The sequence below is a fragment of the Castor canadensis genome, chromosome 3 (genome assembly GCF_047511655.1).
Source record: "Castor canadensis chromosome 3, mCasCan1.hap1v2, whole genome shotgun sequence".
Classification (NCBI taxonomy): Eukaryota; Metazoa; Chordata; class Mammalia; order Rodentia; family Castoridae; genus Castor; species Castor canadensis.
In genome coordinates this window covers 112,962,234-112,979,893 of record NC_133388.1, presented here as the reverse complement: position 1 = coordinate 112,979,893, position 17,660 = coordinate 112,962,234, and the positions used below count along the sequence as shown (strand labels likewise).

The 17,660-nt window shown below is 35.7% G+C and overlaps 1 long non-coding RNA gene across 10 annotated transcripts in view; it reads right to left on the bottom strand.

The window, feature by feature from the left end:
- Positions 1 to 17,660, bottom strand: part of LOC141421648 (uncharacterized) — a 201,403-nt gene that overhangs the window by 134,800 nt on the left and 48,943 nt on the right. For 7 of the 10 annotated variants that reach the window (XR_012446305.1, XR_012446301.1, XR_012446299.1 and 4 more), the window contains 4 exons: positions 9,340 to 9,384; positions 8,525 to 8,698; positions 3,713 to 3,777; positions 3,018 to 3,208 (listed from right to left, as the gene is read on the bottom strand). This is a non-coding gene — a long non-coding RNA (uncharacterized lncRNA). The remainder of the gene's footprint in view (positions 1 to 3,017; positions 3,209 to 3,712; positions 3,778 to 8,524; positions 8,699 to 9,339; positions 9,385 to 17,660) is intronic. The other 3 variants (XR_012446307.1, XR_012446308.1, XR_012446304.1) reach the window with 2 other exon arrangements.

Sequence of the window (17,660 nt, the reverse complement as noted above, 5' to 3'; positions counted from 1 at the left end):
CCAAATGTGTGACAGCCCAGGCCATTTTGAGGCCATTTGGAGTTCCTATTTAATTAGAAGCCATGAAAAGTCATGATGAGGCAAGCAGTAAGGGCTATGATTATAAATGGGGAGCAGGATTTGAAATTTGTGACAAGTGGCCCTTTTGAACATTAAAATAGATTACTAAGAACTCAATTTGTAAGTTGTTTGAACTGTAAAAATAGTTTACTTAGAAATGTGGCAATATTTTTAATTAGAAAAACTTTTTAGAGTTATTTCTGGGACACAGAATTCTTGGGTATAGAATTGGCATTGTCTCTCGTGCATATAAAGAAAAGGACATAAAAGAGTCTGTTTTTTATGATGTTAAATATTTGTTTTTGTTGAAATTATTGGAAAGCAGCTGTCTTGGCTATAGACTAAATGAAAGTGTAAACTGTGAAATTTTTATTTTAGAGTTAGGTTTTTAAAGAATATTTCACTTGTGTTACAAAAATTTTAAGGGGGATATCTTCTGTGATATTTTTATCATTGTTATAAAGAATTAGGTTGTTAATGGCATGGTTGCCATGTATGGCTATCCTTTTTCCATGATCTTGGTCATCTAATTGTAGAAGGGCAATGGAAGCAGCTCCCATACATGAGATCTTGTGTGATTGTAAATGTACTTTGGATTTTACAAACAATGTATATTTATATATTTTTCTTTCATGTGATTTTAAGAGACCATGAATGTTACAGTTTAGCTAAGGCTGCCTATGCTAACAAAGGAAGCCTTATGCTAATATGTAAAATTATCTCAAACAGAACAACTACCCTTGTAAACCAGCAAGAGGGCAGAATGAAGAGGGAATACATCAAGAGCCAATAGTAAATATATGCACCAAACATTAGTGCCCCCAAGTTCATACAAAAGCTTCTGAGCTTAAGGGAACAGACAGGTCCAGATACTATAATAGTAGGAGAACTCAGCATCCTTCTCTCTTCAATACACAATATCTAGACATCAAATTAAAAAAGATCTCCTAGAACTAAACAATGCCATGGACAAAATGGTCTTAGCCTACATGCAGTATACTATACATTTTACTCAGTAGTCCATTGAACATTTTTGAAAATAGATTACATCCAGGCCATAAAGCTTACCTAGCAAAAATATCAAAATAATTCCCTGTTTGCTTCCAAGCCATGATGAAATGAAATTAGAAATCAACAACAGAGAAAACCACTAAAGCCATTCACACCAATGGGGACTGAAAAACACATTTTTGAACAATCAGTTGGTCATTAAAAAATTAGTAAAGAAACTATGTAATTGTATTTCATGATACAAAGGCACATATTTAAAAGGTTTTCTAAGTTAAGCAAGTATAAGGCAAAAATATGAACTGAAATCCTGAATAAAAGAACCTAGTTAGGCAATTTATAATTTTTTTAAATAGTAAACTCCAAAAAGAAAATGAAACTAATCTCAAGTCTTCTGTTATACAGGAAGATGAAAAAAGGCATTAGGGGTTAGAGTTTTGACAGACTTATAGGCTGTGTGTTAGTTGGAGTAATTGCAAAAATTTAAAGGGAGTAAGGTAGAGGTAAAGAAGCTCTAAATATTTTTGCTTCTTGCTGTCAGTAAAGGCACGAGCTTTCTGCAATGAGAGTTAGATGTCTGGGTCTGTAAACTTACTGTTTGGTGATTTTTGTTCAGATATGCATAACTTGTTTTGTCATGTGTCTCACATTGTCTCTGCCCTCTGGGGAGCTAAGTAGCCCTGCTTTTAGGAGACCTACCATTGATTTGCCCCTTTCAGGAGAGATGGGAATGCTCCTTGAAGCCTGAGAAATGAGGCATGTACCAGAGTATTTTGGCTAAAGTGTGCTTCTTATGAAGACTAACTTCTTCTTCACATTAGGCCAGGAACTACATGGTCTCCATTGGGAATCAGACGAACATCACAACACCTAAGGTGCCACCTCCTCACCTATCAGGACATTTGTGAACAGATTGCATCCACTTTCATGTGCAGTTCACCACTTACTTATTTATAATCAAGATTTTGTCTACAGTCCTCTGATATTCACTGTGTTCTCATGATTGAAATGAAAAAAGAAAACAGCATAAAAACTGTGTTTTAGTGTTCAGTTTTCTTTACCAGGATCAGTTTCCCTTCCTTTTCCCATGAACATTATGAAGTGTCATTTAAACTATACCTAGAATTATGGACAACTTCAGAGTTGACACAATTTCAGGAACATCCATCATTTCTGGAATGGAAATATGGAAGATATCTTAAGTTTCCTCCTGTGTGGGCAAATCACCAATAATGACAATTAACCTGGATACCAAAACTCCCTCAGCGAGGAAAATTTCAACATAAATTTCCTGGCCAGAGAAAAGCTAAAGCCACACATTAATTAAAATTCCTAGGGCTACGAGGGTTCTTATCAAAGCAAGTGGCTCAAAAGTATGTTAAAAGAGTGGTTAGGAACACCCTCATTCCTCAGCTTTGTAAATCAACATAAGACATTCTACCCTGTGATTTATGCTTGTATCAGTGCCTAACTACTTAGGAGACATTTTAGTCTTGATCATCTCTGGATTCTTTATCTAGCTCTCATAAAGACAAAAATAAATTTTTTCATGTGTCATTCCACACACATTCAAAATTCCAAGTCATTGCATCAGTTTTTGATCCATCTCCATTCTCTTCATCCTTATAGAAGTTCACCCACACAGCCTTGTAGAAATACTCATATAAGAGGAAACTTTTAAAAATTCCAACCCCAATACCCTAGGATAGATGCAATCAAAATTACATGTAGCCTTTCTTATTCCTCTACCTATATGAGCATTAAATTCCCATTTTATCTCAGGAAACCGTAATAATATGTGATGCTTCCTACAAATATTAGAGAGTTATTAGGACATGAAAGCTTGTAGGATAAAAAGTTTAGGGAAATAGAAATGTCTCAAAATGATTTATTAAATATATCTTAAAACAGGAAGTTATATAATGATTGAATGTGGCATCACACCATACCTGTACACAAGCTAACACAGGAATAGGTAATCTGCAGAAGAGATGGTGAAACCAGGCACAGCCTCCTCAGCTAGCTGCATGTTAATGATGAGATGATTTGCACTGTGCTATTAACACTTTATCACTCCACTGGATATTAGCAAGCTTCAGTCTAGAATCTTTCCTGTATATTTGGGTTGTCTTCCAGGAAACTTAAAAAAAATCATACATGATCATGCTTCAGGATACAATTTCTCCTCAAGGACAACTGCATAGTGATATAGATGAAATCATTGTTAATTGGCAAGTGAGATCTAACTGGATATTTGATTAATGTGAGATTTAATGGTACCAGCATGAAGGCCATTGTTTCCTCTCTAAACACGTTCAACATAATCCCTTCCCCCAAAATGAAAAAAAAAAAAAAAAAACTCATTCTGGGCTAAAAGGACCATGCCAATGATGGAGCAGCTCAACATAACCATTCCTTCAAAATTAATGGTTTCAATATAAAATTTTATGCCACTTAAAATCTTTAATTTTTGGTCACTATGATTAGTAATGACACTGTCAGTTTGACCTAATCCAGGACAAGCAAAACTCATGCAGAATTAGTGCAAATCATATTACAATATACATGCATACAAACCCCGATCAACTTCAGGGTTTGTGAATATCAGATGATCTGCTTAGACTCGGTCTTCTTTAATACCTACCTTTGTTATTAGCAATGATCAGGCTGCAGTCTTTCCAAGAAATACTTTATTGATTTTCAGAGAACCTGTGAGAAAACACACACAGATATGTTTAAGGATACAAATTCTCTACTATATCTATTAGTTCAAACAGAGCCATTTTTAACACAACCTTCAGCTCCACATTGATACCTGGGTCAATTCCTATTGAACTAAATGGTCTGGAGATTTCCTTCTGTTCTCTTTTTTTTTTCTTTTGAAGAGTGAGGGAAGGTTTTAATCAAATCATATACTAATAAATATTTTAATGAGATTGTCTTATACTGATTTAACAAACAACATTTAACATAGTTTTAACTTTATTATTTTTTTTCCAGGAAAAGAAAAACATATTTATTCAATAGTGAGAAAATATTGATACTGACTTTGGTCTGGCAACTTCTGACAAATGTGCTTCTCACTGGAGCCACATAAAACCCATATAGCTAATTCTCTCTTGTCCGGTATCTCCATTCAAATCATAGAAGAACATAGAAAGGCCCCAAAAGAAATAAAACCCCAAAGAAAATGGAATAGAATAGGTCATATACCAAGACTCCATTGACTCAACTATTTCTGTCCACTTACTTCATTAGTCACTGATACCTGATATTATAATCTAAAAGTATATTCTGCTTTCTGTAAGGGTTGTATCTTTTTTATATTTTCCTTTACTTCAACTTTGGTATTCCCTGACAAATTCATGACTCATGGGTTGGTTTTGGGATAGTCAGAATGGTAACTACCTATGTTCCCCAGCCACATCTTACTCTGATCATGCTTCTGAGAGAATGAATAGGATAGACACCAGACTTAGTCCTTTCTTTTCATAATCAATAGGTCTAATTTCTCTTGTGTATCTATTAGGAAGTCTACTAACAACAATCAAAAGAACTTACACTAGTTAACCTTTTTTTAAGAGTATTGAAAACAATTAAACCCCAGAGTCACAGACCACAAAACTATGTGAATTCAGACATAATGTACCTGCTTATTGGCTCTTCTCAAGTCCTAATTTATGTCTATTCTTATCACTCAATTTATACCCTATTTATGGTAGGGTTTGTTTTTAATTATTCATTTATTCACATGTGCATACATTGTTTGGGTCATTTCTCCCCCCTGACCCTCTCCCCCTCCTCCCCCCCTCAGTTCCAGGCAAGTCCTGTTCTGCCTTTATCACTAATTTTGTTGAAGAAAAGACACAAGCATAATAAGGAAGACAAAGCATTTTTGCTAGTTGAGTTGAGGATAACTATACAGAAATATTCCTAGCATTGCTTTCATGTACCCATGTGTTATAACCCATGTTGATTCATCTCTAACTGATCTTTACACTGGTTACTGATCCCCTTCTCATGATAACCTCTGTCGCTTTAAGGTTTCTGTATTAGTTCCTCTGGAGTGTAGACATCAAACACTTTCATGTTTTGGGGTTTCTACCTATTCCAATATCTCCTGTATGTGCTTTCCCTTTGTCATGTGATCCAAGTCCAACCACATTGCTGCAATTGCCCTAGATCTAAAGTCTATATATGAGGGAGAACATACAATTTTTGGTCTTCTGAGCCTGGCTGACCTTGTCAGAATGTCTCCAGTTGCATCCATTTACCTTCCATTCTTGATTGGTGCTTGAAAAATACCTTATACTTAGAATAACACCCAAGATCAACCAAAATGACAATAATCCAGGACACAACATGTCCTAATACCCACAGGAACAATGCAAATTTTCTTCAACATATTAAAAGTGTAAACTCATGGTCACTATAAATTGTAAGGGATACAGTCATTTCTTACCTGTGCACCTGTAACAAGTGTTAGTGATGAGAAGGGTTAGAGACAACCTCATGTTAATCTATATAGAGAGCAGGATCAGAAATTCTATGGTATGATTTTGACACTCAGCACCCTTAACCTGGATAACAGAAATTCTCTACTTGATGACCTTTTTGTCTCCCAGGGATATCTTGACCTGTCTCAGACATATAGATAAAAATACCTTCCCACAATATTGATATGCACATATAGAAGAATAAAATTATTCCCTTAAGTCCCACTGTCTACAAAATGAATTCAGTTTATTGGTTTTTTTGTTGTGCAAACAAAGTTTTTAAACAAAAACTTTAAAATGAACTAGACCAATTCCAAAAGATTGGCCATTGTGAATAGTGCGTCAATAAAATTAGGTATGTAGATGTTGTTCTTCTTGTACATTACTTTGGATCTATGTACAGAAATTGTATAGCAGGGTCATTATGTGGAGCTACTTTTAGTTTTGTTATTCTTTGTTTTTTGATGAGATTCCATACTGATTTCCATAGTGGTGGCACTTGTTTACATTACCAATAACTGTGTATCATGTTCCTTTCTCCACATATCCTAAGAAGAATTTGTTGTTTGTTTTCTTGATGATTGCCATTGTGACAGGGTAGGAGAGCTGGAATCTTGGTTTGATTTGTAAGTGTTCCTTTGTGTTGAAATAAATGGGTAGGTATCTGTCTTGGGTAAGGGGTGAGGTTTTTTTTTTTTTCCAGAATGTTTACTATTGGTTAAGCAAAATTTAGGATGAATAGCTTTGGAGTTTTTTTAATCAACTTAATAAACAACAGAGATGTGTTAACAAGCAATGGTTGCCAATTGTGGATCTCCTATGTAGACAATCTTGGTCATCTCATCAGAAGAGGGGAATGGGACAGACTTGATCCCATGAGATCCTCTGTGTGTGGTAAATATGTTTGGATTTTGCAAAGAATTTTCATGTAATTTTTTTTTGGTTTCCTGTGAGTTCAATAGCTATAGAATGTTACAGTTTAGCTAAGGTTGACAAAGATTAAAAAAAAAACTTTAAAATGAACTTGTGCAGCACATCTATCTCACTCTAAGCAAGAATGCAGAAGGAAGAGAGGAGGTGTGGTTCACATGGTAGAGTGTCTGCCTTGCAAGAGCAAAGCCCAGAGTTCAAATCGCAATCCCACCAAAAACAAAAGAAGGAAGCAGAAGGGAGAGAGACTATACTAATAGCCAAAAATCTTTATGTATTAAATCTCTGATTCTAGTTTATGATATCAGAGTTTTATGTTTAAACATTCTTGCTAGGTTAAGCAAATCTAAAGCAAAAATATGTCCTAAAGTTCCTATGTAAGAGAACCTTGGAAGATAATTTGTAATTTCATTTTCAAAGTAAGCTCTACAAAGTAAGTGAAGAAAAATCGAGAATCTTCATGTTTTTTAAAAAGAAGAAAGTCATCAGGGACCTGAGGCTTGACAGAAATACAGGTTTTGTGTTATGTGGAGTGACACCAACACTACAAGGACAGAGAGCTGGAGATAAAGAACCTGTTAATATTTAGCTTCTTGCTGTCAGTAGTGGTAAGAGCAAAAGAAATCCTGAGGGTAGCTTTCAGTCATGAAAGTTAGATTCCAGGACTTGTAAGTTTGCTGTTGGTACATTTTTCCAGAAATGTTTACATATTGTTTCATTTGTTTCTAATTATCTTCAACTAGTATGGAGCTGAATGGCCTGAAAATTGGGAGAGAAACCATTTATAAATACTAGTGTACTAGCCAGGAATATTCCTTGCAGCCTAGGAATGAGATATATGCCTAAAAGATGTTTTGGTTAAAAGAGTGTCCTGCTTATGAATAGCAAAGTCTCCTGAGCATTACCCCTGTGCCACAGGGCTTCCATGGGTCTCAGAAGGAAATTTTACTTCTTAGCTTGAAAAAAATGCATTTATAACTGCATTTATAAATGCTTGGTCAAACTTATAGGTGCATCCAGATCTTCTAGTTTGATGGATCTCAACCACTGACAAAATATTTAGAATCTAATGAGGGCTTATCTTTGGAACTCTTAGATGAAGCTCTCATTTTCTAAAAGGCAGATTCTCACAAAGAGTGTGAAGATTGGTGAGTCAGAAAAGTATATCTAAAAATCTTCATAAAGCAGAGGAGAAGAGAGAGACATATAGAGATACAGAGAAAAGAGGAAAAGCAAAGGAAACTTAAGAAGCAGGGCAATGCCCTGCCTCCTAACTGATGTTCTTTCTGGATGATGCAAGAGCTCCACTACCTCTTGTTCACCTAAACTTCTGTTACTGGAGATGTGTTGAGGTGGTCTTTGATACAGGAAAAATCCTCAGTTCATTATTTATGATTTTTGTAATTTGTGAGTGGATCATAGAAAAGAATTTTAAGACAATTTACAAGGAAAAAGACTGGCAAAGACTCATTATACAAGTAAGGCAAAGCAGGGAAATGCAGGCAATACAGAATGGAGTATAGGTTTTGGAGACACAAAGAGTAGTTCTTTCATCAAGACTATATTAGCTAAATATGTTTAGGAAATTAGGCTTAAAACCTTTTCAGAGAGAGTATAAGCAATAATAGGAAGGACCACGGGGTTTAGCTAGTTGAGATAGTACTAGCTATAAAGGGAGTTGACTCACATTGATTTCCTGTACATGTGTATTACCTTCTAGGTTAATTCTTCTCAAACTAACCTTTTCTCTATTTCCTGGTCCCCTTCTCCTATTGGCCTCAGTTGCTTTAAAGTATCTGCTTTAGTTTCTCAGCGTTGAGGGCAACAAATGTTATCTAGTTTTTTAGGTGTCTTACCTATCCTCATACCTCCCTTGAGTGCTCTCGCTTTATCATGTGATCAAAGTCCAATCCCCTTGTTGTGTTTGCCTTTGATCTAATGTCCGCATATGAGGGAGAACATACCATTTTTGGTCTTTTGGGCCAGGCTAACCTCACTCAGAATGATGTTCTCCAATTCCATCCATTTACCTGTGAATGATAACATTTCATTCTTCTTCATGGCTGCATAAAATTCCATTGTGTATAAATACCACATTTTCTCAATCCATTCGTCAGTGGTGGGGCATCTTGGCTGTTTCCATAACTTGGCTATTGTGAATAGTGCTGCAATAAACATGGGTGTGCAGGTGCCTCTGGAGTAACCTGTGTCACATACCATGTAGCAAGGGGTAAGAGGGGGTAAGGGAGCAGGAAGAGGGTAAGAGAGGGGAAGGGGGGAGAAATGACGCAAACATTGTATGCACATATGAATAAAATAAAAATTAAAAAAAAAAACCTTTTCAGAAAAGTGATTTCTTTTGTGTGTTAGGCACTTTGTTACTTTTAATTATTTTAAACTTGTAATGTTTCAGTGTTATTATCCAAGCATGGAGACATAGGGTTTGGGGTGATCATACCAAAATAGGGTGCTGTGACATATGTGCATATTGTCTTTGTTATGTCATTGTCATGGTTTCTTTTTTCTTTTCTTTTTTTTTTTTTTTGATCAAAAGAGTTGGTGAGATAGGCATTCACAGTTTCTGGGACACAGGAATCACCTGGGACAAGTCAGAGGATTTGTAGAAGCATTGGGTTATTTTTACAATGTATTGTAAATTGGAAGAGGGGTGTGCTAGAAAGAATGCATGTGTGTGATTTCATAAAGACCATTTAATGTAATGTTTACCTTATAGTTGCAGCCTCTGATTAAGTATTCCTTTGATGCCCATGACACCTACACTTGTATTACCCTGTAGTCATATGATCACTTTATCACCCAACTGGTTATTAGGATATTAGGATACCTTTCTGAAGAATCTTTTCAGGGATTTTGAGTGCTCTTAGGGAACCTGAAAAAAACACATAGAAAAATGCCTTTCAGAATTCAGTCTATCTTCAAGATACTTACTAAAATTGACATTCTCAAAGTACAGTTTCAGGGACACTTGAACATTACCTGTATATGTGGATTAATTTGAGGTTAACAGTATCTCAGGACTGGCCATCCTCTTTTCACTGAACACCTCTGAAATATTTCTGGGTTATGACTACAGATTGACAATGGAAAATGATATTATTCCCTCAACATTTTCAGGTTCAATATAAATTTTATCTTCTCTATTAAATGTTTAAAACCATGGTCACTGCAATTGCTAAAGATTCTAACCTTTTTCACCTGAGCCACTGAACCCAAACAACATTGATAAAAGGTGGTATAAATACTGTCATCCCTTTAAGGACTTTTTTTTAAAGGGCAGATGTTCTATGCTATTATGTAAGCCCACACCAACCTGCCACCAATCTCGATATCAGCCATATTCCATTGTGATGTTTTGGTATGTCCCCCCAAAATAAACAAAAAAACTGTCTTTGTGGTATTTACATACTTTTTTTCATGTACCTAGTTTTTAGTTATACATAGTCAGTATTTTGGGATCACCAAGCTCGCTTTCTGAGAAACTGTAAGAAAACACGTACAGATGTGTTTCAGGGTGTATATAGTTCTATCAGGATACCTATTTCCTTGACCACCAGCATTGATGAAGTACACTTTAGCTCTACCTGGATAGTTAGATTCATTCTAACTGATCTCCATTGTTAGAAGACTTTATCCTTTCTTGACTATGCACCTGTAAAATACCTTATGCCTACAATGATACTCAACATCCACAAAAATGACAGTGAAAAATGAAACAACCAATGAATGCCTCAGCCATACAGATTTAACATGAATTTCTGAATCATATAAAAACTGAAACTCATGTTCCCTACAATTACTAAGGAAACTATCATTTCTTTCTGAGGACCAGGAACAGAAACATAGTCACAAAAAAAGATTAGAGACACAGTTTTCATTGGTCTATCTATAGATGGTGAGATTTAGGTCAAAAACACTACCATAGAGAAGTGATAGTCAACTTGATGATCAGTTTTGGCTAACTAGGATGTATTCTGCTGTCTCAAAAAAAACCCATTATAGAAATTCTATGTGGAACATGTCATTCCCAAGGTTATTGTATCATTCAGCATCCAGATATAACAATCTAGATTTGTAGAATGCCAAGAACAGAAACTTGGAAAAGAACCCTTCCTCTCTTGAGAGTTAAACTGTCATTATTCCCTGCCACAGACAACTCCAAAACTGCCTGAATCACCATTTAGCATTTAATTTTATGTGCTTCAGATATGCATTACTTATTTCAAACATACAATAACATGATGCTCAATAATGTTCTAAGGACATATATGGTCTTGTTTTGCCTGCTTTGTTATCAGTGACAGGGAAGTATGATAGTGTTCAAAACATTCTGCAGATGTACATCAGAAAGTAAGAGGTACTAGTTATTGAGTGAGCCATCTTCTCCAACCAGTGCATAACCTAAGGCATTACTGAAAACATGCATAAAAACATGGCAACACTCAGGGGGCACAACCTCCTCATCTACCTGCATATTTGAATTTAGTGCTTCTAACCTGTCACGTGTACAATTTGTGACTCACATACCAATGTACTAGGACTCTGTAAACAATCCTTTAAGTCATTATGTTCTCATGGAGGGAATGAACAAAAATAAAACAGACAACATTGTGTTTCAAGAGACAACTTGCCCTACCAGGACACCTGCCCCTTCCATTGTCCATTGCATTATTAAAGGACCCTTAAACTCTACCTACATTCATGGGTTACTTCAGAGCTAAGACAACTTCAGGACCATCCACCATTTTTAGATGGGAGATATGAAATTTCTAAATTTGCCCCATTTTGTTAAATAAACCATAATAAAATGAATGACCATAAAATAAATCCCTCAGTATTCATGAGATCAACATAAATTTTCTTGCTATAGAAAAATTACAAGTGTATACCTGCTAACAATTCTAATGTCTTGCTGGCTTCTTATCATATCTCCAGCACAAAAAGCTTGTTGATATGAATGTATAGGAATGTCCCAGTCCCCTAATTTATAGATGAAGGCACAATGTTCTTGGGGTGTGATTTAGGGCCATCGCAGAAATTACCTACATAGGAGAAATTGTACTTTTGCAGATATCTATGAGTCATTGTGGGGACCTGACCCTCTCTGAGAAACACATCATGTAAAATTGATTCATTATTCTGACTGTACATTTGAAAACTTCTGAGGTCATTGCACCAATTCAGGATCTATGGAAACTATTGACACTTGCACCCACACAGACTCGTAAGAGAACTCTTATCTTCTTACATGGAAACCTGCAATAATTCCAACATTCATAAATGTCAAGCAGTGGGCACAATGAAAAGCACTGGAACAGTTCTTATGGCTCTAAAAGTATGGACAATAAATTCACATTGTCTATCAGCAAGCATGCAAAAAAGTGTGATGGTTCCTAGAAATATTAATGATGCTTTAGTATACGAATGACTTGCATGAAAAAAATGTTAGAGAACTACAAGAGTCTCCTAAGAGTTTATTAAATATATCTAAAAATAGTACATACACTCTTCATCTCCCCATATATTACATATCAGTTGCTCTGCACTTTCATATGGCCACTTTATCATCTACCTTATTCTTAGCAATGATCAGTGAATAATTTTTTAGGGACTGCTCTGTTCTCTTTCAGAGAAACTGTTAGAAAACATGCACAAATATGTTTCATATTTGTTTCCTCTATCAAGATGACCACCTTGATGTACCTTTCCTGAATATAGGGATTAATATATACATATATATGTATATGTATATATACATTAATCCATGTACATAATTATATATATAATATTAATAAAATTCTTGTATCATCTAACCTCAATTGCCTTCTCTCCTTCTCCATTTGCTGAACTTGCCATTTCTCCCCAATATTTCCCTTTTTGTAATTAGAGTTTTTTAGGTCTAAGTTTCCTATATAACTGAAAACATGCTATATATGTCTTTGTATTTGGTATTTGGATTTTAACAGGATTTTTTAGATTAAGATAAAGAAGGTCATGTAATGATGAAAACAGACTGTAGTCATGCTGCCACAAGACATGGAATGCTACAAGCTGGAAGAACAAGAAAAGATTCTCCTTTAGAGCCTTTTGAGGAATTCCACCTGTCTTCCTTCCTTGAAGAAGGAACTATTCTTCATAAACTCCTCCTCAGAATAAGATGCACCTGCTCCAAATAGTTCATGTTTCCCCACAATATTTACCTTACCCTCAAAGGTTTTCAGTCATCATTCAGCTCCAAGATCATATCATTAATTTGTAAGGAATGTGTTTTGGAACTATCTCTGCCAGACTTATACCCATGTTAGAAACATGGGAAATTTCAAATTCCATAGTACTGAACACACTGTCAACCAGAGTTGAAGCAAGCAGCTGATTTATTCAAGAAGGTATAATGTTGCTCATTCCCACTCTGAGTCTTACCATCTTAGCAGTAGGAATTGTACCTCTCTCAGACAGTTGTTCATGGTTTCCCTAGCCTTATCATCAGCAAGGATGCGCCACTGCTGCCATACCCACTCTTTGTCACCTTCAGGATAGCTTTAGAAGAGGAGCACTCAAGATGAGGCAATGTTTGACTCTTAATGGACTAGGAAGAAGTTGCTATAGCTATAACTGAAAAGCTGGATGCCTGATGTCACAACCAGCTTCACACTACCTGTAGAGCCAATCAGCTACCAGAATGCAGCTGCCTCTAGCCAATCATGACCTTCCACGTTCTTGCTGGTACCCATAGCCATTTGGGTGAGTGCTACTTTTTGCTATGCAGCAGTTTTAAAGCCGTATGTGTAATTTCAAGCATTTCCTCTTTATAAAACTTTCTTTTACTAGTGAAAATTTGTTCCAGTCTGTCCCCTTAATTACTGAATGCCACAACTTCTAGTAACTTTTTTGTTGAGGAAGGGCATTGTTATATAAACTGCAAAGTCACTTTGTATCACAGATTGGCCTCAAACTCATGATCCTTATATCTTAGGCTTTCTTATTCTGACCTTAATCTCATGATCCTACTAACTTTGTACCCCTAGTGCTGGAATTTCAGATGGAATACCACAGCAAACTCATAGTCACTTCTTTAAAGATTCATGGATTCAAAATTCAGTTATTCATCAGAAAGTTTTTGAGTGTTCATTGATATAGTAGAGTTGGTGTAGTTTATAGTGGGCTGGGATTGGGCATACACTGTGAAAACTATTCTTAGAAAAATCGTATCTCTTAATCAAGTCATTAAAACTATTATCATTCTGGAAGAAATAACAAAACAATCACGTTTGGAAGAATATCATTCTCCAAAAATGTTACATTGACCACTGTCTTTTAAAATTTTTTATAAACTTGTAAGTTCCCAATCATTTTTGCTAAATGCAGTATAGATATAAATAAATATTACACATATGAATTTATCTGTAAATCCATACTGAATGATTAAATGCTAAAATATTTTCAAGGCTCTGTGCACATAACAAAAAAGTACAAAACTTGGGCTTAAGATCTATGGAAAAAACAAAATAAAGCCACAGGTTTTATTATATACTTTTATTTAGTACACTGTGAACTTAAGCTTCTAGCAATTGTGTAAAAATACAATGTAGAACATCGAACATTACAGCAAAATCTTTTTTGCTTTATGATACATCTAATTTTGCATTTATTAATTTAAAGGCTTTTGTGGTTAATAAATTAACAATAATCATTGAGAAGCAATTGTTTTTATAGAAATATTTTGGTTGTATGAGCTTAAGATAGTTACATAGAATCTTACAATTTAGGTAAGCCTTGCAAAGATAAAAAAACATTAAAATGATCTTGAATGGTAGACCTATCTTAGTACAAGACAGAAAGCAGAAGGGATGGAGAATACACCAAGAGCCAACAATCTTTATATGTTAACCTTGTACTTATAGTTTATGATACAACACGTATGTGTTTAGAACTATTTCCTAAGTGAAGCAAATTCAAGGGGAAAATATTCCCTATTGACCTAATAAAAGAACCTGGTGTGTGTGTGGCAAAAAGGTAAACTGGAGAATCCTCATGTGTAGTTAAAAGAAGAAAGATGGTTAGAAGCTTGTGTTTTGAGATGAATTTATAATATCAAGGATACAACGGGAGGGACCTGGAGATAAAGAAGCTGTTAATATATTCCTTCTTGCTGTGAATAGTGAGGAAAGTGAAAGCTATACTAAAGGTAAGTTTTCCACCACAGGAATTAGAGGTTTAGGAACTATAAAGTGTGCTGTTTGAGAATTTCTTATCCAGAAATGGATCAGACAAATCATCTTCTGCATGTCATATTGTCGCAGCACCATGGACAGATGAGTGGTTCAGGAATAAATAAGCCATGCCTTGACTTACACCTTCTGGAGGAATTAGGAATGTTCTTTTGATTCTGCGAATGAGGTCTGTGCCTAAAAGGGGTTTGGATCCCAAGTGTGCTGTTCATGACGACTGACTTCTCCTAGGCCTTTCCCCAAGTACCACAGGGCATCCAGTAGTTCTCAAAATGAAAACCTTACTTTTTGCATGAAAAATGTAGCAGCTGTAGTAACTGACTGAGTGGTCTTACATATTCTTCCTGCTTTGACTTCTCCTATCTCACTGAGGTACATAGTATTTAGAATCTCATGGAGGCCTATCTTTAGAGTTCTCATGTGAAGTTCTCATTTGTCTAAATGGCAGATTGTCAAAAAGGAAATAAAGAATGCATGAATCCCAAAGTACATTCAAAAGACTTCACAAAGCAAAGTAGGAGAGAGAGAAGAGATGAGAGAGAGAGAGAGAGAGAGAGAGAGAGAGAGAGAGAGAGAGAGAAGAAGAAGAAGAAGAGCAGAAAGAAGAGGAAGAAGAGGAAGAAGAAGAAGAAGAAAAGAAGAAGAGAAAAGGAGGAGGAGGTAGAAGAACAAATTAGTAAGCAGGGCAATGCCCCACTTCCAATCTTTGCTCTTCCCTAATGATGCAGTACTGCAACATCCTGTCCTGGTTGGCTCACTAAAACTTCTGTCACTGGAGATGTGTCAAGGAGTTTTTGATATGGGAAAAATCCTCAGTTCATTACCACTATTTTTCATCATTCCTGAATGGCCCAGAGAAAAGAACATTCATGCAGATGGTTTATGAGCTAAAAGACTGACAGATTTTATTACACAAGAAAGGCAATGGAGGGAGCAGTAGAAGAGAGGAAAAGATACCACAAGCTAACTGAATTGCAGGAGTCAGAGATACAATCAGCTGTTCTTACACAAAGGCTCCTGTTATTAGAAAATTAGGTGGGAAATTGGGCTTAAAACCATTTTTACATAAGTGGATTATTTGTATGAGGCACCTTTTAACTTTTAGTCATGTTGAAGCTATAATGTTGTGTCACTATTATCCATGCATGGAGATATTGGGTTTGATTTCTTCTGATCTATAAAAAGGCACTGATAATTGTCTGCCTATATTTTTCTATGTTGCAGGCATTGTTTAAGTCTATAGGGCTGCTGTACTTTCAAGGGTACAGGAATAATATTGGATGTGTCAGAGGACCATTATATGACTTTTACTATATACTTAAGTTAATGGAGAGTGGTATGCTGAATGAATACAGGTGCATACTTTCTTAAAGTTTATTAGATATGATATTTAATTTTACAATCCTAGTCCCAGAGTCTACCTTCCTTCAGTTTCCAGAAAAACTGTAGCCATTTAAACTGTACTTGGATACTTGGATTAATTTGAGATTGGTGGAATCAACAGGAGAGGGCATCGTTTTTTGACTGGACACTTGCAAAAATTCTGGGCTTCTTCCTTCTCTGACAGGACAACATCAATGACAAATAAGGATAATATAACCTTCCCTAATCATTTATGAGTTCAACTTAAAAATCTCTGCCGCAAAAAAAAGTGTTTGCAAATAGGATAGTTATACTCCTAAGGACACTGTCAGTATTGATCTGAGCCAAAAGAATCAAAACATAATGACAAAAAATTAGAGCCACAGTCATCACTCATGTTTGTTTTTCAGGGGCAGAAATCCTGTGCTGTGACTTAGGGTCACATGAACATGTACTGGAATACCAGTCATTTTCCACATAAGATCTTTATGGATTCACTGTCATGGTTTGGTCTGTCTCTGAAAGAGACATCATTGCAAACCCATTTGGTATTAACCTGATGCTACCTGTGTTTGGATATTATCCTAGACTTTGTATCATTTTAGGATAAATTTATACCACCTGAATGATGTCAATTGTTCAAGGACAAAGAGATTTAAGAGACCTACTACTCTTCTGAGTATATACCAACAGATATTCCCTGGTGAAGATGGCAGAGAGGGACATAATGAAGTTGACTGTATTTCTGCTTATCACTCTGTCACTGCTAACATTAAATATATACTATCTGTCTGCCGGGATACAATAAATTCTAATACTTGATTAGGAATGTGAGGCATGTATAACCAAATATGAGCCAAACATGGGAAGCGATATGAGAATGCACAAAATACTCAACAAATTCATATTTGAAAATGTACATATTCATAAGAGTCAGTGTGTCACCTTCCGATACCTGTGCATTAAGCAAGACCAACACAGGATCCCTGCTAACAAACATGTCAATATCCAGACAGGCACACATTAACCAAGCTCGTGGAGACTGAAGATCAGATGGCTTATACTGCATGTCAGCCACATTATCACCAACCTGGTTGTTAGCAATGCTTGGTCAACAATCTTTTAGGGAATGCTATGTTCTTTCAGAGAACTGTTGAGAAATTTTACACAGATGTGTTTTAAGATATAATTTCATCTGCCAAGACATCTATTTTTTTGAATAGCACCATTGTTGACAAACCTTCCCTACAAGTCTACCTGGAAGTAAGGATTAATTGGACATGAACACTTGAGTCTGTAGATTCCATTCACTCTGGAAGGTGCCTTAAATATTTCTATGCTTACAAGAAGGCTCAAGGTCAATCAAAATGAAAATGAAAAAGGACACAACCAGGAATGCAACAAGCATAGAATAAATAGGAATTACATCCACAAAACAAGTATAATATCATAGTCATTTCAATTGCTAAGGAATCTGTTATTTCTTACCTGAGTACCTATAATAAAATCTTAGTGATTAGAAGGATTGGGAGAATCATGACATTGAACTCTATATATG